This window comes from Ambystoma mexicanum, chromosome 11, assembly GCF_040938575.1.
Source record: "Ambystoma mexicanum isolate Mex_15411 chromosome 11, UKY_AmexF1_1, whole genome shotgun sequence".
NCBI lineage: Eukaryota > Metazoa > Chordata > Amphibia > Caudata > Ambystomatidae > Ambystoma > Ambystoma mexicanum.
Genome location: NC_090934.1, coordinates 1105918212 through 1105939374, shown reverse-complemented (window position 1 = coordinate 1105939374; position 21163 = coordinate 1105918212). Strand labels below are relative to the sequence as shown.

The following is a 21163-nucleotide window of genomic DNA, read 5'->3' as shown; positions in this document are numbered from 1 at the left end:
CGTTGGCATAGAGTGAGATGATGTGGTCCACTCCTCCTAGCCGTATTTCTGAATCAAAAAATTGTTTTTTAAAGTAAATAGCGATGGGCTCCAATCCAGTATATAAAGCATGGGGGAGAGTGGGCAGCCCTGCCTGGTTCCTCTGCATATGTCCCATGCCTCCGACACATGCTTCCCAGATTTCAACCGTGCCCTCGGTTTATTGTAGAGAATTTTGATCCATCTAATGAACCCCGGGCCAAAGCCAAATCCCTGACTACAACCAACCACTCCCAATATATAGAATCAAATACCTTGATGGCGTCTAAGGATAACAGCGCATACCATTCCCCTTTTGTCAGTTTGGGCTATTATGTGCTGAAGCCTACGTAAGTTCATAGTTGTGTTACGACCTGGCACAAAACCGTTCTGGTCCGTGTGCACTATGTCTCCTATTATTCTGGACAGCCTCTTTGCTAGGATTGTAGTTAATATTTTCACGTCATAGTTGAGCATGGGGACCGGGCGGTAAGAGTCACACTTGTCTGTAGGTTTATTAGGCTTGAGCATTGGAACAACAAGGGTTTCTCTCATGCTACCAGGTAGGATCCCTCTTTCGTAAGCCTCTTGGAAGACTTTGTGTAATAAAGGTGTCAGAGAGGGTTCATATGCTTTGTAAAACTCCAGGGGCAGCCCGTCGCTGCCCGGAGCCTTACATGTGGCCAGGGATCTGATTGCCTCTGTTATGTCCTCAGTTGTGATGTCCATGTCTAGGGTTTCAGATTGTGCAGGGGACAATTTGGTCGAGCCTATCTCTTCAAGCTTGTCTATCATTTGCTCTTGTGGAACTCGGTCTTCGTGGGAGTATAATTGTGCATAAAAGCACTTAAAAGTGTCATTTATACTCTGTTGGGTTTGGTGCACCTCGCCACCCTCATCCTACAATGTAGTGGTTGTGTGCCTAGGATGTTCTTTTTTGCAGAGCCAGGCCAGTAGTCGGCCCGGTTTATCCGCTTCCGCACGTGTTCTATTTGTTCTGGTAACATAGTCAAACTTAGCCAATCGGCTCCACGCCTTGGTGCAGTCCTCTCTAAGTGTTCTGAGTTCTTCCTCTCTTTTTGGGGTGGCTACAGGGGCGGATTCCAGTCTCACGATTTCCCGCTCCCTCTGGTCTAAATCGTCTCTTAATAGTTTCCTGATGCCTCCAGCCTTTGCTATGATTTCTCTTCGTGTTACTACTTTTAGGGCATCCCACAGTGTGCTTACATGTTCCACACTTCCCGTGTTTTCTATTATGAAGTTATCTATGGAGTCTTGTAGTTCATCTTTGAATGCCAGATCTTTCAAAGCCTCTACTGGCATTCTCCACATGGGGATGGGAGGTCTGGGGCCAATGCGGTTCCATTCCACCAGGAGTGGGGAATGGTCCGAGATACTTCTTCCTAAGTATTGCGCACCTTCTATCTGGGGTAAATAATCCCTGCTTATAAAGAGATAATCTAGTCTTGTGTGGAGGCCATGTGGGGATGAGAAGTACGAATATCCTCTCTCCTCAGGGTGTAGTTCTCGCCATGCATCTGCTAGGTCAAGCCCATCCGTCATGGTGTTCAGGGACGTGGTGGCCGCCGAAGGGCCTTTTGGTGGGGGCAAGGACCAGTCTAGTTCTGGGTTATGGTCACAATTAAAATCTCCTCCCCATATGAAAAAGCCATTCCTGTATTGCAACATTTTAGTACCCAACGTGTTCAAGTGAGCTGGGATGTTATTATTGGGGAAATGAGTTCACTATGCATATTTCCGTTCGTTTGACGCTTCCCCGTATTATCATATATCTGCCCTCTGGATCTTTTTCAATTTTAGTTAGGTGGAATGGTAATTGGGGATTGATCCAGGTGTAAACCACTCTTGCATATCTGGAGTAGGAGGCTCCGAATCCCTGTCCCCCCCAGTGTTACCTGAGTTTAGTCTCAGATTCTGCAGTGTAGTGTCTCCTGCAGCAGAGCTATTGCCCACTCCCTTCCTATGTAGGTAGGATTTGATTCTATTTCTGCGGATGGAAGTACCCAGACCACGCACGTTCCATGTCATTATCTTTATTCGCGTTGCCATGGCGGTTCCGCAGGGAGTTTCGGGTCCCCCTGCCCCTCATAACGATTGTCTGCGATTGTAGTCAAGCCCCCACAGACTCCCATCAGCTGCGAGCCCTTTCCCATCAGATCTGCTTCTTCCGCCCGCCCACCCTCTGCCCTCGCTCTGCCACTTGGAGACTTACCAACTTTAACTTTCATTCCGATGAATGAAATAACCAAATAAAACAACGAAGAACTGGCCCCAGCAGTTGCTTCAAACTCACAACGCTCGGGGGGCTCCCGAGCCTTTTGGGCCCTTCCAGGCCTTTCGTACGGGTGGTGTGTAGGCATTCTGCCTGCACTGTTAAAGGTGGGGTGGGTCGTTGCCGATCTCGTGTTTGGACCTTCGTGCTCCTGTCCAATTTCTTCTTCTGTTCGTTGCGGCGTTAAGTAAAGTCTTATAGTCCATTCCGTGCTTTTGTAATGTAGCGGCCGTCATCCTGTGCAGTTCCGATCGTCTATTCATCTTTTGTCCACTTTTATTGTTTCCTCAGCCTCTTCCGCAAGGTTGTGTTCGAGCCACATATTCGCTGCAGCTGGAGTCTCTAGGAAGATTGCCTTTCCCTTGTAGAGTACTTTAAGTCTTGCTGGGTAAAGTAACATGTACTTGAGGTAAATTTTCCATAATCTTGCTTTTATTGGTATGAAGGAGTTCCTTGCACGTTGCACCACGGTGCTATAGTCTGGATACATGACTATTGCGGAATCATTTCTTTTGATCTCTCCACCTTCCCTTGAGAACCGTAATATTGTCTCTCTGTCTCGGAAGTTTAAGATGTTCGCTATTATTGGTCTTGGGTATGATCCTGGCGGGGGCTGTTTCTGAAGGGTTCTATGGGCTCATTCTACAGAGAACCCCTAGGTGACTTTACCTGCCCCGATTTCTTGAAGTAGCATTGTTTCTATGAATTCTGCAGGGTTCTGGCCTTCCATGTCTTCCGGGATCCCAAGTATTCGGATATTATTTCGGCGGGCGCGTCCTTCCGCATCTTCGGAGCGCGCTTCCAGTCTCGCCACTGTTGATTCCAGTTCTTGAACTCTCTCTTTCATGTCTTGTGTGGTCTCGACGTTATCTTGTAGGGAGGCCTCTGTTATGGTCACTCTTTCCATCAAGTTGCGGGCGTCCTGCTGCATTAGCTGTATATCTGACTTTACTTCTCCTATCTTGTCCTCAATGAATGTGCAAAGCGCTGCGATGGCCTGTAGGACCTGAGTGTCTTTCGGATCCACCACCGGGACTGGCGGTTCTACTGTGACGTCTTGTAGCAATTGTTGCTTTGGCTTGACCGTCGTGAAAGAGTCCATTGTTGCTGTTTTTGATTTATTTTTGGGAGGTGACATTTCCTTTCTCGTGGATTCCAGTCTTTTGTAGTGGGTCGCATGCTCTCGCCCTATATCCAGCTTGGTAGTTTAATGGTCTGCAGTGGGTAGCCCTTGTCTGGGTGGTATGCCACGGTTGGATACATTTCTGCTCAGATCTGGGCCTGACCTTCTCGGGTCTTTAGTCTTACCTCGGATCCCAGGTGTATTCCAGTATTACCGCCTTTGATTTAGGATAATTAGGTTGGTGGTTTCTTATCTAGGCGTGCCTATGCCTGCCCAGCATTCCCCCAGCAGGGCTCTTTTTCTTCAACTGTTAATGGTCCACCACAATCGGGGCGTTTCTTCCACTGCTATGGGATGCTGAAGCGATCCTTAATGCCCAGTACCACGGAGTGTTAGCTGGCACAGTGAGGAACGGTTGCCCCCTGCACTGCAGGTTGCTGGTGGCTTCACAGTGGTGCGTGGTAGTGGTCCAGATTGGGCCCTCCGTCTGAGATTCCCTCTGCGTAGCTATTCTGGTGCTGCCTGCCAGGTTGTGTCTCATGTGACGTTAGTGCACTAAGATAACAGCCGAGCCTCGTTTATGGCTCTGCTTCTCTTTCTTTGCATATGCGCCATGGAGTGATGTCTTTACAATTAGCCTGCGGCTAATTGGGGCGTACTGCATGTGATCCTGCTCACCTGGGCGTACGGCCGTTTCCCCTGCCTTGGCTCACCTCCTTTCCTACGGCCACTCAATGGATGCTGCCTTTCCGTTCGTGGCTCGCAGAGGTGCTCCGGCCGTGAGTCCGTAGCAATCCGCTTACTGTGTCTATGACCGCTGGATCGGGCGTCACGGCCCCGCTTCCCTGGATCCAGGCAACGTTCTCTCTGGCACCGGCACTTCTCTCTTGCTGCTCTGCGGGGGTCGATGGTAGGTGTCACGCTCTGTCGCCGCTCTCCCCTGCTGTCTGGTGCCTTCCACGCCTCCTTGTGCGGGTCCACTAATGGGCTCTCGCCCCTTTGGTGTCGCTCTGTGTGCCCATATATCGGGGCTTTCTCTGGTCTTCAAGTCCTGCCTCCCGTCAGTGGAGCACAGCACTGTGCGTTCGTCTGGGGTGCCACCTTTAATCGCAGTGGCGTTAAATAGTGACCACCACGCCCGCTGCCGAGGGGATTTCGCTCGGCGTCTCCTCCAGCAGTCCAGCCGGCACTCTGCTCGGGCTCACTGTTGTGAGGCTCTACTCTTTCCCCCGATGAAGGCCGCCATCTTGGGTGCCATAAGGGAGCTTCTTCTAACACTGTTTTCTCGGTTGCCAGTGCCGATTTCTTTCAGCGCTGTGGTTGAGTTTAGTAAAGGGGTTCTTGTATGCTTGCATGTACATTTTATTGCTGCAGGTTCGGTTTTATCGCCATAATATCGTCCACTGTAGGATCATGGACAGGAGCTCCTCAGGTTGCCGTCTTCACTCCATGCGCGCTGGCCACGCCCCCCCTACTTTGATTTCTTCTTTTCTACAAAGACTTCTAAAGCATTGTGCAAGACTTTTAGTTAACTGCAAGAAGTGCTTCAGTTCACCTTGACTTTTGCTAACTTAACATTGGCTGGCCTGGCACCATCTCCTCTGCTTATGTGTTGTGTCTTCCTTCCAGGAAGGGCTTAACTGACTTTGCATTGGGGGGTTATTTTGAAAGTACTTACCTGCTTAAGAATAATTGTGTGAATACTTGTCTTATTCTGAAATCTCTTTTTTTTGACACCCCTCTGTAAAGTATTCCAAATGCAACAGTGATATATGTCCACAGCACCGTAACTATTGAAGTCACCTGAGGGTGTAGGTAGTGTCTGTGGGCCATCCCAAAACGGTACTTACTGATTTATAAATATTAAGAGCGTGTATTTTGGAGTGTATTTGTGTGTTACTATTATATGGCCCCCTTCTGAAGAAGGCTTACTATCAAATACATTAATAATTGTTTAATCAAGAAACCTTTTGTGTAAGAGTTTATTTAAATATGTTTCACTGTGAATCTCTGTTTAACTCCCCTACAGCTCACACTGACCCCTCTTGAGATGAGCCTGGCTGCTGAACACGCTACCAACCTGTGTAGTACAGACTTATACCAGCGGTTGGGTTTCTATTGCCAGGAGGTCAGGGTTGTTGTAGTGCATGCAAAGGGTACTGCATACAATCATGCCTAACAATCTATTTAGTAATGCATTTTGTATCTTGGCTCTGTGAATGGCTTAGCAAAAACAAAGAGGTGATGGCTGGAAGGTTTTGAATGAATCTTAAACTCTGGCATTGCTCTGGGCAACCATCTAGACCATCGTTCTTCGCCTGCCAAGCCATTACAGAAGGGGAATGCAATTCAGGCTTGGTCCTACATCAAAAAGGGCAGTTCAGCCCGAACTGCTAGGTCATATCCCGTCTGCGCCTGATCGCAAGCATCCCCAAACATGTTTCGGCCTTGTTGGGCCTCATCAGTGAGGAGTAGCTTGGGTGTCAAGGCCTGTGAAAGATAGTGAGCTAAAGCATCTAGGTAAGGCTCTCGTAACCGGGACCACTGTCCGGCAGAGGGACTCCCAGGACCCCCCTTGATTTTTGCATAATTTAAGTAACTTTAAGTCTCAGCCTAGGGGAATACAGACGTGGACCCCTTGCTCACTATTCTTAGAGAGGCATCTCCACCCTACTGATGAGGTTCAACTAGACCGAAACAAGTGTCTGGGGTTACTCTTGGCACTCTTGTTCAGAGAATTGCCTAGCATTTCGGTGCTGGACTGCCCCAGGGCAGGACAAAGAGTGATATGCTTTGGATATTTCTCCTCTGTGAAAGATAGTGAGCTAAAGAATCTGGGTAAGGCTCTCGTAACTGGGACCAATGTCCAGCAGAGGGAGTCCCTGGACCCCCACTTGATTTCTGTGGATGGCTTTCCATCACATGACTCCTTTACAGTACTACAGCTATTGCCAGTAAGGCTCGGTCACTAATTAATTGCGAACGTGGTCTGAAAAGGAGATATGTGCATGCGCAGCCTAGACTGTATAGAAGCGAAAAGTAAGTTATCCGATTTAAAAAAAGAAAGTAACATTTCAGAATGCTCAGTTTGAATGAACAATAAGTAACACAGTCAACTCTATGGTATTGTGGTATTGAGTTAGTTGTGGTTTATTGGCTAAGTTCCTGATATTGTATGTAATAGTCGTGGACTCAAATCTCAGCATCTATGTGTGTCCTGAGCACATTGCTTCATTCCTTTTAACTTCGCTGCTCAGAGCTGGCACAATACGGAGCATTAGCTGATTGCAGTCCCACATGAATATCTGGGAATTCACACGGTTACCTTGGACTTTCCCTTGTCTGCGCTGTAAGACAATAATTAAAAAACGAAATTCATACATCACAGTAAGTAGCAGTGTTTGCGGTGTACAGAAGTTGGGCGTGACCATAATTCACACATTTGAATTTGAACAGATCATTTTATGATTACCTAGCATGCGATGAAGATAAAATAATTTAAATATAATGTTTCTGAAATTGAACTCAATCCATTTTCGGGCTTTATTGCTTTATTTACTGCAGTTGCGCTGATAAGCATAAGAGGAATTTAGAGAGTAACAAAAACACAGGAGTTATTTTAATTCATTATGTTCATAAAGTGTCTTTGAACTTTAGTAATGCAAAAATGGCAGAATTAGGCATAGGTGGCAGACCACATGGGCGCACATATTCTATTTTATTTCCCCCATCAGAACTGGCACATCGCCACTCCTGCCACAAAACCGCCTAGGTCTCTAAAAATAATCCCGGATATATCTTCCACTCAAGGCCACAAATTCAGAGTGACTGACTGGGACACATCGAGCCTGTCTTTGGGATGGGGCACTGTTAAATGACTTCAATTCAGAACTCCAAATAAGTCAGTGCCTGGCCTGGGATGCCCAATGAAAGCCCTTATTTATATATTTCTATGACAAGTTCATAGATCTGGATGATAAACCCTTGTATATTACCCCTCTCTTTGAATCCCCCTGACCTCACTGAGCCAAGAAGTAGGTTTGTTTTGCAAATTAAAAGATTTATTGAAAAATTAAACAAGATATATATCACACTTTTAGAAATAAATTAATATTTGATAGCACACTTATGAATATAACAGTGATCAACAATGGATAATGTTACACTAGCACACTTTTTAATTACTTAGGAGTTGGTATAAAAAGGATAAGGTAGGTGTCATGATCTCTGCTTCCAAAAGGTCAGGGTTTTCCCAACTCCCTTGGAAGCAGATCCATAACCCAGGTTCCGAGTGCCAACCAGTCCCAATTGGGACCTTTTGGGCCCAGTCCTGGCGCCAGTGGCACCAGGCTCATAAATATGCCCAGTCCCAGCGCTGGAAGCGCCGGGCTCATAATGCTTGGGTGGACTTACCTGCAGCAGACCATGCTGCTTACTTGCCTGCCAGTTGAGCCTCTGATCCTCTTCTGTTTGGAACTACTTTTTCTGTGGGGTGGGGCAGGAGCCACTCCCTAGATTCAGAACACTGGAACTCTTCTGGAAAGCAGGAACTCTTTTCTTACCTAGGCGTGGCTGTGGAAGGAGACACCTAAGCACTACAGGAGGCTATTTAAACCACACCCGATGGATGAATCTTGCTTTGCGTTATTCTGCATCCTCTGCAGCAGAACGCTCATCGTGTCTTCTGCATCTGATCCTGGGCCTAAGGAAAAAGGCTTACCATCCTGAATCCAGTCTTCAGCAACACCTATAAAGACAAGAAAGAACAGGTTAGCATTACGGTCTTCAGTGACAGCTCTTCACTTACCTGGTCCATCGGCTGTCACCAACGCCTCGCGCTGCATTCCGGCATCTGAAAGACAAAGGCTTACCTACTCTTCGTGCGCTCCGGAGGTCTTCACACTGCATTCCGGCATCTGAAAGACAAAAGCTTACCAACTCTTCGCACGCTCCGGAGGCCTTCGGCGCTGCATCCCGCATCTGAAAGACAAAACAAGGTGCGTTTAAAGACATTGGGGAACTTTAATACTCACGTGCCATTACTCCTTTCCACATCTAACCCAGTGGGTATTCCGGCACCCTGCAGCCGCTCCGAACTTGTACCTGCAAAATAAAAAGACAGTTAGAGCGCATCGTGAAGCAGGCAACAAGCGCTTACTTACGTGCTTCCAGGCGCTTCTATTCATCACACGGGCTCCATCTTCAACTCACTTCAGCCCGGCATCCGCCACCGCCGGAACCCTGCAAAACAAGAAATTACTCGAAACTTACCGTTCGTGCAGTAAACGACGGACAGCAGTCCTCTGAAGTCAAGAGGCCTGCTCCCCTTATCCAGTGAAGAAACTGGTTACAGCACCCTGCCCCGAGGCAGATGGAGAGCACGGCGTTCACTTACCTAAGGTGAGAGCGTTAACCTTTGGGGTTCTACAGGAGAAGAGAAAGGGAAGAAGAGAGAGACATTCAATAACCCAGTTCCTTAATCCCATATTTTCTATCTGCAGACATCTTACCCTTCAAGTCAGACATACAGTGCACAGAGGTCCAGCCCAAAGAGCCAGCCGTGTGTTACACATCACCTTTGCAGATACGGTATACGCCCAGTCAAGACCGGCGCCTCTACGGGAATCAGGTGAGCGTTACAGTAGCTGAGAATACTTTATGGTTTCAAGGAAATGCAATGGTGAAAAAGGATGCAGCACAGTGATAAACTGATGTGGTTTCAACAAGAGATAATATAATCACTTTTCCCCTTGTGGCAATTCACTCCCCCCCCTATACAATATAAAGAGATGGAAGGAGAGCGCACAATTTTCAGGAATATAATCAAATGCAATACAATTTCTAGTAATCCCCCCCGCCCCCCTAGCAAGCTTAGAGCAACCGGTATGCTTTTAAACAGGAAAAAATACCTTTACATGTGATTAGCAAAGAAGTGGAAAAATATGCTATTCCCTATAGGAGATTCAGGGTAGGTGACAGCTACTTTGAATGAGTTCAGGTCAACACTAGCAATTAATCGGGAATGATTATCAAATTGAAAAGGAATTTCAGCAATGCAAGCAAGAGACAGCGATTTTTAACGTGTGGTAAAACTGAGCCAAATTGCAATTTGCTGCACTTTTTCCGAGTGCGTCGAGCGCGATTATGGAAAAGCTATAAGGAGAAGAAAGTCGGTGGGCTTGTTGGAAAGCTTAGATTCTTAGCTTTAAGATGACAATTAAATCTTGTTCCTAGCATGTATGGTTAAAGAAATACGGACTATTTTGTGGAGGTAGATTCTCAGAACTAAAATAATGATTCAGAATGGCAATTGACACTTTCACAGGTTTGAAATCACAGAATGGACACATGATTTCTATGCAGTTCTAAATAGGTGGAAATGGTTTGAATTAGATTATTTTAAACTAAGAGATTGGTTTGCACAGTTCTGGTTGGATACTCACTCCTAATTTTGGAAGGAATGGGCCTCGTCACAGATCTGGTCAGGTTTAGCTGCGGTTCTCTCTGCTCGGCTGGTCTGGGTCTCTGGTTCTGGCAAAAGTTCTGGCACTGCACAGCGGTCTGGTCTCTGGTTTTGGCAAAAGTTCTTGGCACAGGGTTCTAGCCAGAATATCACAGCTCGCCCGGCTGTTGAATGGTTTGGTTAGGTTGCTGGATTCCGAAGCCTCTGGAAAGGATTCAGCTTGTGGACTAGGCCTTTCTGCTACAAAGTTCTGGAATCTGGAGTCTGGTTTTCTAAGTTCTGGTCTTTGAATATTGTCTGGATTTGAAGTCGTCCGGCAAAGTGCTTCGCAAGAAAGGGAAAAGAGCAGTCCCTACCTGGGTTTCAGTGGGTCTTTTTATGTCTGTTGAAAGTGGGTGGGAAGGCTGACTTTCTATGCCCAACCCTCTGAGGATCCTGATAGGCTATAGGATTCTCTGTCGCCTGACTGGGGAACAGAGTTGCGAGTCATCCGGCATCCTTTTTATGGCATACAGAAAGAACACTCCCCTTGTCACTTTGCACACAAATCTATTTTTGACTTAAATGCATATTTATCTATGTACAATTTTTCTAATATTATACGTCCAGTTAAAATATTTTCGGTAGCGCCAAACCATCCGATCCCTGTCTTTGTAAGATGTTGTGTTCACTTCTGACAGAATTCTGCCCTTTTCATCCAGAACACAACCTCTAAACTTTTCCAAAATTTACACAAATGTGCGCAAGGAATATGGGCATCAGATGATGAGTGTCAGACTTTTAACATACATACATTTGGAGTAATACCCTATTTTCCGCTACTACCCCCCAGAACGTACCACAGAGTCCTAACACCTCTTAAAATGTGCACAGAAAAATCACAGGAATCATGATATTATTGATATAATTTTGACAATTATGTACTATGAATTATCCATCTTTCTAAAATTATGCTCTGGCCCAGAGGGGTGTGGTTTCCCAAAGCACATGGGGGATTTCTGGTTTGTCCACTTCCTCCAAGCTCAGCTGGCTCACAGAGGCAGTGCCCCTTTCATTTCCTTCCAAGAGGAAGCCATTTACGACTCCCTGATTTAGAAATTGCTTGGAGCAAAGGGAAGTTCAATGTTCTGTTTTCCTGCAGTCCCAGGTATTCCTCCCCTGATTCAATCAGAGAGGTGTGATCTCCTTTTGGTGGGGGCAGCAGAATGCACCCAGGCCTGTGAATGCAGTTGCTGGGCAAGTTTCAACTCCTGTCGGGGGTAGTTGCCGGGCAGAATTCAATCCCTTTAAGCCAGCCTTCAGCCAAAGGTCACTTTTGTTCCCATTTTTCTTCATTCAAATCAAACTAACAATTTTGACACATGCAGCTAGAACGCTGATTCTAAGTCCCAAACCATGACATTTAAGCAGTTGCAAACTATGTGATACTCAAAAGTAGGTCACTCCTTTATTTTAAACATTTCGATTTTAGTGGCTTTAAATCCCATTTCACTTAAGCTGCTGACATCCACAGCTCAGCCAGTTTTGTTCTGAACATTATTTAGGCTCTTCATCCTTCCAGATTTGGTATGCACACAAGACTTCCTTCTACCAGACGTCTGCTGGTGGTCAGTAAGATTTTTGAATATCTTGCAATGTTTGAAATAGGCATTTTGAGCTTGCATTTCAGAGAAACAAAGGTGATTTCAAAGTGCTTTTTGAGCTAACAGGCACTGCTGTTTTTCCTTTGGCACCACGTTTCACTCATGGCGCTTCTGGCCCATCAGGCTCGCACTGGCGGGTGGCAAGTCATGCAACCATTTTGGTGTGCGCAAAAACTGCGCGGTTTTCCTAGATTCTGGCACAGATGTAGGCTTTTCGGCCATCTTGGATTTTCAAGCCCACAGCACCAAATGTTGCAGCATAATAACTTGAACGTGGGTCGATACACCTGACAGCACATAGAGAAGAACGAAAACTTAAGGGACGGATTCAGAGTTTTCCATGCAGAAGAGGCACTTTTATTTTGAGACATAGCAGTTGGCTGCAGTGTGTATTTAGGGGGCAGTGGCACCCAGCAGGCATGCTGCTCGGGCAAGACTCAAAGCTGCATTTCTATTCAAAAGTGAGCACTAGCTTGTACCTCCCCAGGCTTTTACATTCTACAGAAAACACCTGTGAAAGTGCCCAAACACATCTTCGATCGAATAAACACAAGGCTCAGGGGAATGATGTGGGGACGGGGTAACCCTCGAACAGCACTTACATTCTTAATCAAATCTGCGTGGGAAGATACACATACATCTATTACTGGGCAACGGAACTGGGGTGTAGCCAATGAATGGGTGTTCGGGGGCACCAAACTGGCCCACACGAAACTGAAGACTACAGCCATGGGACAAAAAAACTTTGCTCCAAGTAGCCCTAAAAACAATAACCTCCCATCGGCAGCGCACAGTCGGAGGCCACAGTCACCAAAGCTTGGGGGTACAAAGGGGTGGTAATGGGACTGGCAGCACTTTGGCAGAATCCACAAATACCAGAGGTCTATAAATTAATTAGGCAAGCACTCTAGGTGAATGGGTAGAGGAATTATCACAGTAAGGGATGTCATCAAAGGAGGAGAGATGGTGCCATTAAATGACCTATGTGCAAGTCACGGTTTGGAAGCAAAGGGCCGTAATACTTGCATCCAGTTACAAGCAAAACACCAGTCGATTAGGAGGGGGCATGGATATACCAGATCACACTCCCTTAGAAAAAAAACCTGCTTGCAGGAAATGTAAACAAGAAAGCAATCAACAACTTTACGGCTCAACCACTAAATGGGGCCAGAGCCAAATGGGTTCATTATGTTGGAGCATTGGAAGAGGAAGAATGGGTAGGGGCGCAGTTGGAGAAGTAAATATGTCCACCAGACAGAGGCGTTGCTAGGGGGAGTGGCTTAGGGGGCTATAGCCCCTGGTCTTTTGGTTGTAGCCCCGGATAGAATATCAGGGTCTACAACCAAAAGGCTAGCTAGCCCAAGTCCAGGCTATCCCGACATTAGTGTAGCCCCAGATGTTTTCCAGACCTAGCAACAACCCTGCCACCACACTCTGATTGGTACTATTAAAGATCTTACACAGGGTACATCACTCCAGAACCAGCCTATACTTGATGGGTAAAGCATACAGCGACATCCGCCTGAAATGCGGGGTTGTCTCAGGGACCTTTTCCATATGATTTGGGTGTGTCCCAGAGTTAGTCTAGTGGGAAAGGATCATGTGCGTACTTTCCAAATTGGAGGGGGGTAAAAATACCAAGCAACGGTTACATATATTACAAAATGCAGTATGTGCAGGGAGAACTAAACAAATGATTAGCACGGGCCTAGTCCTGGCTAGGAGAGAGTTAGCCCCAAATGTGAATCGGCCAAAATGCTGACGGTGGCCCAGTGGACGTAGGGCATGGATCACTGTAGATCCCTAGAAGAAATTGTATGTAGCCTCAGAGACAACTCAGTGAAATGTCATAATATTTGGGGGAAATGAAACAATTTCATAGGGTTGAAGGAACGTTATGGTTGTAAATGGGTCACCAAATTCCTGGGGAAAGGAAGATGGGTTTGGGGGACCTTTATGTAGGTGGAGAGATGTAAAATGGGGGAATGTAAAATTGTTACTGAACGGAAATTGTTATGCTATGTGCTATTGCCATGTTTTCTTTTAATTAATACAAAGTTATTAAAAAAGAAGTGAGCTGTAGTTAACAATGCAAATGAACCATTAAAGTGTATGTTAAATTGAAGTGTACCTTGTATTAGGATTAGGCACATGTCCCACAGTCGGCTGTAATTTAGGATGAGCGCACACTCATGGAGTAGTTTTCTGTCATTATTTTATTTTACCATCATCTTCCTTCAGTGGTTGTTTTCTGTTTTTTTTCTTTGTTGAAGGGTTGATATTGTTTTGGCTGTAACAATGAAGTCCTGTGCTAAAATCATTCTTTGCAATGTCGACTAGTATTCCGTGGGATTCATCTGCACAGATGTCACAGTAAGCCAAATTAACGAAGTTAGCGTTCTTAGAAGTATAGTGAGAGAGGGAAGGAAGGAGTAACTGAGAGGTTGGAAAGTTAGAATGGAAGAATAGGGTGGATGTGGGGACTTTGGTCATAAATAAAGGGGCAGTTGGATGTGGGGAACTTTGAAGACTTTGAAAACGAGAAAAGAATCTGACAGAAGGATATTTTGCAGAGAGCAGGATGGTGAGGGAGGGGGAGTAAGAGTTGTAGAGTAAGAGAGAATAGCAAGTGAGTGCAGGAGGATGGAACAGAGCAGTTGGAAGACAGTTCAAAGAGGGGGCAAGTAAGTAAGCATGTCCACACCAGTGATCTGTAATTTTCATATGACAGAAGAAAGTCACTTCACAATGAAGATGTGGTAAGACTGAGGTGCAGGGCCAGGGAGGTGTGGCAAACAAAATCAGGGGTCAGGTGAGAGGGGTGCAAGGAAGCAATAGAGCATGAAATATTTGGCATTGGGGAGAGAATGAAAAGCATGGTAAAGCAGTGAGAAGAGGATGAAAAGAGAGATCAGAGGGTGGGAGGGAGATATGACAGCTGACAAGAGAAAAGAGTTGTGGTGGGAGGGCGAGGTTGAAGAGCACCTCAGACTAGATTGAATGGAAATGTGAGACTGGTGGGGTGAGAGAGAAAGAATGAGTATCAGCATTTTCTTCAAACGGAGAATATGTTAGTAAGAAATATGTTGAGACACAACCCATCACTTCTGTGACTGCAGTACCATTAACAAGCTTGTTCAATGTCAAATAGGTGATGAGAGGTGCCTGGACAACATAATTAAAGGGGGAAGACAGGACACTCGTTTGGTGAAATATGCTGTCACTGTAAAAACATTTAGATTTTCTAGGGCCACTTTTGATTCTCGGTCCAGCCTTGCCAGGCACAAAGGAGTCCTTATTTGCCTCTGCTCTTTGCCACTGGCCCAGGCAAGGCTGCCCTGTTAGGCTCTGAACTGTGGAGGAATTGAGGTCACATGACTCCAGGAATACCAATGAGTCTGGGAGGGTGGGATGATGGGCGACTGACAGGTGAGCAGGGGAAGTTATAACGGATGTGGGAAGGTTCCATGGGGGCACTTAGCAAGAATGCAGCATGGTGGAGATGACTAGCAGGTTCCCATGTCTCACCTAATGATGATTAAGGGGCATAGCCCTTAATATATTACTCTCGCAACACAATCTGCTTCTCTACACCTAAATCGTTTTTTGTAAAACTATAAAACGTTGATATAACAGTGCTGTTAAAACCAAGGCGCCCACCTCATGTCATGACACCTCTTTCGTTAATTAATTGTGAGGCCAACATTTTTGCAAAGGCTCTGGCCACGAGGCTTCTCCCTAACATAACCCCAACTGGTCCACCCGGATCAATGTGGCTTCATCCCGACGAGGTCGACTGCATTGAATCTACAACGACTATTCAGGGTCATGGTTCCAATGAAGCCCGAGGCTCAGGCTGTGGTTATCTGATTAGATGCTGAAAAGGCTTTTGACTCTGTGTCATGGGCATACTTACTTGCAGTACTGGAGAAGTTTGGAATAGGCCCTTATTTCCTAACATGTGTTAAACTGCTGTACTCTGGACCTGGTGCTAAGGTGTTAAATAACCGTACCATTGCAAATTTTTAAATTGGGCAAGGGTACCAGACAGGGATGCCCGTTCTCTCCTATATTGTTTGCTTTTACAGTAGAGACAGTGGCAGCCGCTATTAGACAGAATCAGGGACAGAGAGGAATCAAAATGGCGGGATTGACCCAGTCGATATCATTATATGCAGATAAGTTATTGTACGTCCGAGAACCCAAAACTAATCTCAGCCCTGCCATGGAAACCATGCATGAGTTTGCAGATTACTCGGGTTATAAAATTAATAACTTCAAGTCTGAAATTTTCCCCCTGACTCCCACCACCATATGCCCAGCCAACACACACGGGTTAAAATGGTCGCCCATTAAAATACAATACCTGGGGAATTCTTGTATCGAAAGAAAAAGCCTCTCTGTACTCAGATAATCACTAACAACTTTTACATGTCATCACAACCAAACTTCAGTTATGGGCCAAACTCCCCATATCACTGATAGGCTGCGTAGCAATCCTAAAAAATGGTGGCGCCGGATTTTGAGTTATACTACCTGGTAGCACAAGCCCAGTATGCCAAACACTGGTATGACCACTTGGACACTGCACCACACATTTCTATAGAACGACATGCTGCACTCCCGACAGATTGTATTGTATTATATTTATTGTGTTTATATCTACGCTCTATTTTGTTTAAAACACACGGATGAATGCAAATTTGACCCAGTTAGTATAACAGTCCATGCCTGATCTAAGATTTATAAAAGACTAAAACTTGAGATACCCTACAATTTTGCACCTCTTTGGAACTTTCCCGGCATCTCACCATCATTTGATGTAGACATGCAGAAGATGTAGGACCCCGAGAGGGAAATAAAAATGCGGGATATGTTTCCTAATGGGATATTTGTCACTCAGGAAGAATTTGTGGCCGCTGTGGGGGGAGGAGAGCTAAGAATGTTGCAATACCATCGTATGAAGATGGCATTCAAAGAGAGGTGGCCACTGTTTCCAGATGAACCTTTATCGCATGAATGTTTCATATCATTGTCCTCTCAGTCCGGAACCAGTGTTTCTAAATTGTATACGATAATACAAACACATACACCTACACTTAACACGGTTAGGAGTTCATGGGAGGCAGACATGGGGACTACATTTGAAGATGAGAAATGGTCAAGATACTGTGCATTATCCAAGACAGTATCACTTAATGCCGGACTCCGATTAAGCCAGTTTAAAGTATTTAACAGGTTACACTGTACACCAGCCAAAATTGCTAGATTCGCAGAAAACTGCACTGGAGGCTGCCAGAAATGTGGGAATCCATTAGCTGATTCATTTCATATGTACTGGAGTTTTCCATTCATTCTTAAGTTTTGGAGAGAGGTGGCTGGGATATTAGAGGACATAACATAGGTACCAGCTGACCTCACGCCCCAGAAATAACTGTTCGGGGATATAGGGAAAATAGCAGAAATAACCAGAAGATTGTTTAATGTGACCTGTGCTGTGGCTAAAAAAGTGTATAGAACTGGAAAACGCCCACATGCGCCAAACATAGACAACTTCCTTAAAGAACTTAGGTATGTAAACGAATGCGAGTAACCATATGCAATGACATTGCCTAAACTGACTCGCCCCAAAGATATATGGTCTCCGTTTAGGATATATCTATGCGAGATGTAAGACGATGAAAGCCCTCTGAGGCCCTGATGCATGTTTGATCCTGTAAAACGTATGATGTAATATGTGATTAAGATACTTCTGTTGTTTTTAATTGTTTTCTTTCATAAGGGTTGCTGCGATATTGTGAACCACAACCAATAAAGTTTAAAAGAAAAAAAAAGAAAACGTTGATACCATTTGCAAACTTAAAACAATAGCAACTAAATGCCATGGTGAGAGCTCCCACAGTGAAAGCGTGTGATTTAGTAGCAAGAAAGTTATTTTGCTTTGCAACATATTTAGAGATCGATGTACAGATGTATCTTGAGCCCATTTTAAGTTGATATTTGTATTAGAATCAAGTCCGAAGGCGAGTGAGTGTGCTCGTTTATTTAATTGACATAATCTGCAGGGCAAGACTGGCTACTGTTTGCGTCTGGAGCCTGGGTCTTTTCAGCAAGACATTTAGCGGGTGGCCAGAGAGGACTGCTACAGCATAGGAATGGTGTTGCTGATTGTTGTGGTGGGGCTGCTAAAGGGGCAGTCTTGCACCGATCCAAATGAAGCAGGAGCTAGAGGACAGGAAGGTTCAACTGGTAGTGGGCCTTCATATAATAAGTCATTTCAACTTGCACCAGTTTACTCCATTGTATGCATGTTTGTGTGATCTCTCCAAGGGATTGTCACATCCTCAATGTAATGTCTGTTGCCTTTTCCAAAATGGGTCACTGCGCTTTGTTAGACATTCACTTTAAATTTCAGGAATATTGTCTTTTTGTTACTGCCTCTCAACTTGGGTTTCGCTGTTAGTGTCTGTAGGATTTTCCTCGGTTTTTGTACTGAGGGTCTCTGCTCCAGCTCTGTGCATTGGATATCTGTGCTCTATTTTTCTGGTGGTGTAAAGCTAATAGGGCTCTCCCTTATCCCCTTCTAGACTCCTCTCATGCCTCTTTCCCTGCTCCTGACACAGTGGTCCTCCTTACTCCACATCTGTGTCTGCCTTCTCTTCTCCTGGTGCCTCTGTCCCCACGGATGGTTTCTCGCCTGGTGTATCTTCAAATACAACATGGCTAGTTCTGCCATCTTTTCCACCTTTGTTATTGTCGTTTTTTGGAGCCGGCCTGTCATCGGACACAAACTCCTCTCATCCTCCCTGCTAGAGATGGCTTCTGTAGTGCTCATAGACTTCCTCGCCCTCACTCTTTCCTTTCCTGGCCAGGAGTGCAATTCTTTCTATACTCTGCATTCTCTGCATTCTCCATTCCCACTCATCTTCCGGCATACTTTTTCACTCTCTGCGTGCTGCAGCATTAGTCATATACTGAACAAAGGGAAAGCGGCTGAACAATGGTTCCTGGCACTTCATCATAGTAAAAAATCAATACAGTCCGACCTATAGAGATAAGTCTGAAAATCCATAGTAAACTTATCAAAAATCTGGCTTTAGAGTGCAAATGATTGGCGCTTCTGCATTTGTGCTAAGCAAAAGTTTTAGGAGCATAGGGACACTTCACAGGAATGTAAGGGCCTGTTCACCATTTATTGACCTTGGCCTTTGCACCACCATAATAAAACACAATTGTGATCTAGTATTGGACGTGCCTGATCATGGTCTTAAAATAGAATTGCTTCATAATGTACCCCACATGCAATGAGCTATGTATATCTGGTGAATCACAAAATGAATTGATGATCCACAACACAAATAACTTTTTATATGTACAACTGGATAATACCACTTTACAGATTGTTTAGCTATTGAATACACATTTTGTTAAACTCTGTCCTTATTTGCAACAAACAGTGCAGTCCCAGTACTGAGACCGCACCAAGCTATGTATAAAGCATGTATTTCCTGACTTGCTCTACCTGCTCTTGGTAGTGAGATCTGCACAACTGAGACCTCCCTACTTAGTCAAATGCATTGACATGCTTTAATCTAGTGTTTGGCTCTGATTATTACATCTTGGTTTTCGAAATCGAAAACAGGGAGTCGACAGGTGCATTAATGTCAAACTATCCCTATCCAACATATAAAAGGGCCCATGATCCTTCACGCATCAATGTCCTCTGGCTCTTTCTTTTTCTGTCCTGATGTCGGATCAGAGAAGACCCTTTTGATTAATTGTACAGTTGCCATTGCTTTTGTGTGGGGAGGCAAGGCAGGCACATGTGGCTAAACGGATGCAAGCTACAGAAAGACGCTTACTGGGTAAGTAATGTTTGTCTTCTGGGCTTTTGAATCTGCTTAGATTCACATGCTTTGCATAGTCTAACAAGCAATATCAAAAGAAGGCAGAGCGAGAGCTGAGGGAACAGCAGCATATAGATGTTTGTTTAAGCAGTGCTTGTCCCACTTGAGAACCATCCCTGGCCTGTGTATCTACACAATCATGTAGCATGGTCCATGATGCTCCTTTTCAAATGTCCTCGAAGGGTACATTAGAGATGAAAGCTAGCAGTGCACCTATGCTGCAAATGTAATTAGTTCTAAGAGGGCATGGAATTGTTTTATGTGAAAACGTGTAGCAAAGTGTGCACTTAATCCACCTAGAGATGTTTGTTTTGGTTACTGGAACATCTTCCTGCTGTATTACTCACTTCAGTGCTTGGAGTTCAGATGTAGGTATGTGATCGGAAGCATTGTAGAGATCTAGTTTACTACATATGTTTTTCTTCCAAAAGTAGATCCATCTCTGCAATTTTGGTAGGCAGCAGCTGTCTGTGGTCATGTTCCTGTTGATCCTCAGCAGATTTACAGACAGATGCAGGTTCTTGCTTGCAGGTTACTGCTACTGCATCAACAAGCATTATGTTGTTGTCCACCAAATTCAGCAATATATTCCTTCTGTATATATTATGACAACTCCATGGTATTCGTCCCTTCTCTCCAGGGGGGAGCCACTCTGTTTGAGGCTAGGCAGGTGAGCCCGCTCTGCAAGACCCTCTCTAGGGTTTTGGGCAAGCGGGACCTCACTGGGAGTACTCTCAGCCTATATGGATGCTACAAAAGTTGTTAAGTTGATAAAGCCTTTTTATTTGACTGATGCCACTATTTGAACCCTCCTCTGACTCAACCTCCATTAATCAGAAGCCTGTTACTCCTGATTACCGAGACTATAGAAACACTAGGGTCCTCATCTGGAGGAGGAGACTCCCTGACACAGAGCTGAGCAGAAGGGAGGAGTAGCGCTTCACGGGCGCTGCCACTGGAGTACGGAACAGAGACTGCCTGGAGGTGCAACCACGCAGAAAAGGAGATGGACCCGGAGCCTGTTAAATGTGGCCAAATCCACGGAGGCTGGGGGTGGAAGTCCTCCAGCCCCATAGCGGGAAGGCAAGCGAGTGAGAGAATGCTGTACAGCTGCAAGGCCCTGACAAGGCTGCAATGACCGGAGGCAAGCAAACGGCAGGTGGAAACCAATGCTGACTACAGAGGCATCACCAGCCCTGCCTGACGAAAGTGCCAGGAGAAAGCAGGTATGCCAACCGCCCAGGAAGAAAGGAAAGGGCAGTGGATTGCTTTGAGAGCAGAATCCAGACCTCGATTGGCAAGGTCCCGAGAAGGCCGACAAAACTAGAGGCTGCCACAATCGGAGGAAAGCAAACAGCAGGCGGAGATGAACGCTGCCGTCAGTTATCATCGAGCCTCCCTGGTGTAAGCGCCGTGAGAAAGCAAGTACGCGGGCCTCTCAGGGGGGTAGTGGATCACTGGGAAAGAGGGGAATCCAAACCCTGAACCCTTTAACAGCTAAGGAGCCCAAAAACAGTCTAAATCTGGACTGGAGCGTCTGAATGAGACTAAACTAGTTAATGGTGATGAAAGTACAGAAAAGCAAAGTGTACAGTCCCAACGGGAGAAAGGGACTCCATCTCTAGGAGAAAGAAAGAAAGAAAAGCAGTACAGGGACTAGAGAGCCCACTGAGTTTACAACAGAAAAGAAGGTAACTAAAGATACCAAGGATCAAG

The 21163-nt window shown here is 45.5% G+C and overlaps 1 protein-coding gene across 2 annotated transcripts in view; it reads left to right on the top strand.

Annotated features, from left to right (window-relative positions):
• Positions 1–21163, top strand: part of TBC1D2B (TBC1 domain family member 2B) — an 832871-nt gene that overhangs the window by 317983 nt on the left and 493725 nt on the right. The gene's annotated exons all lie outside the window — the stretch shown is intronic.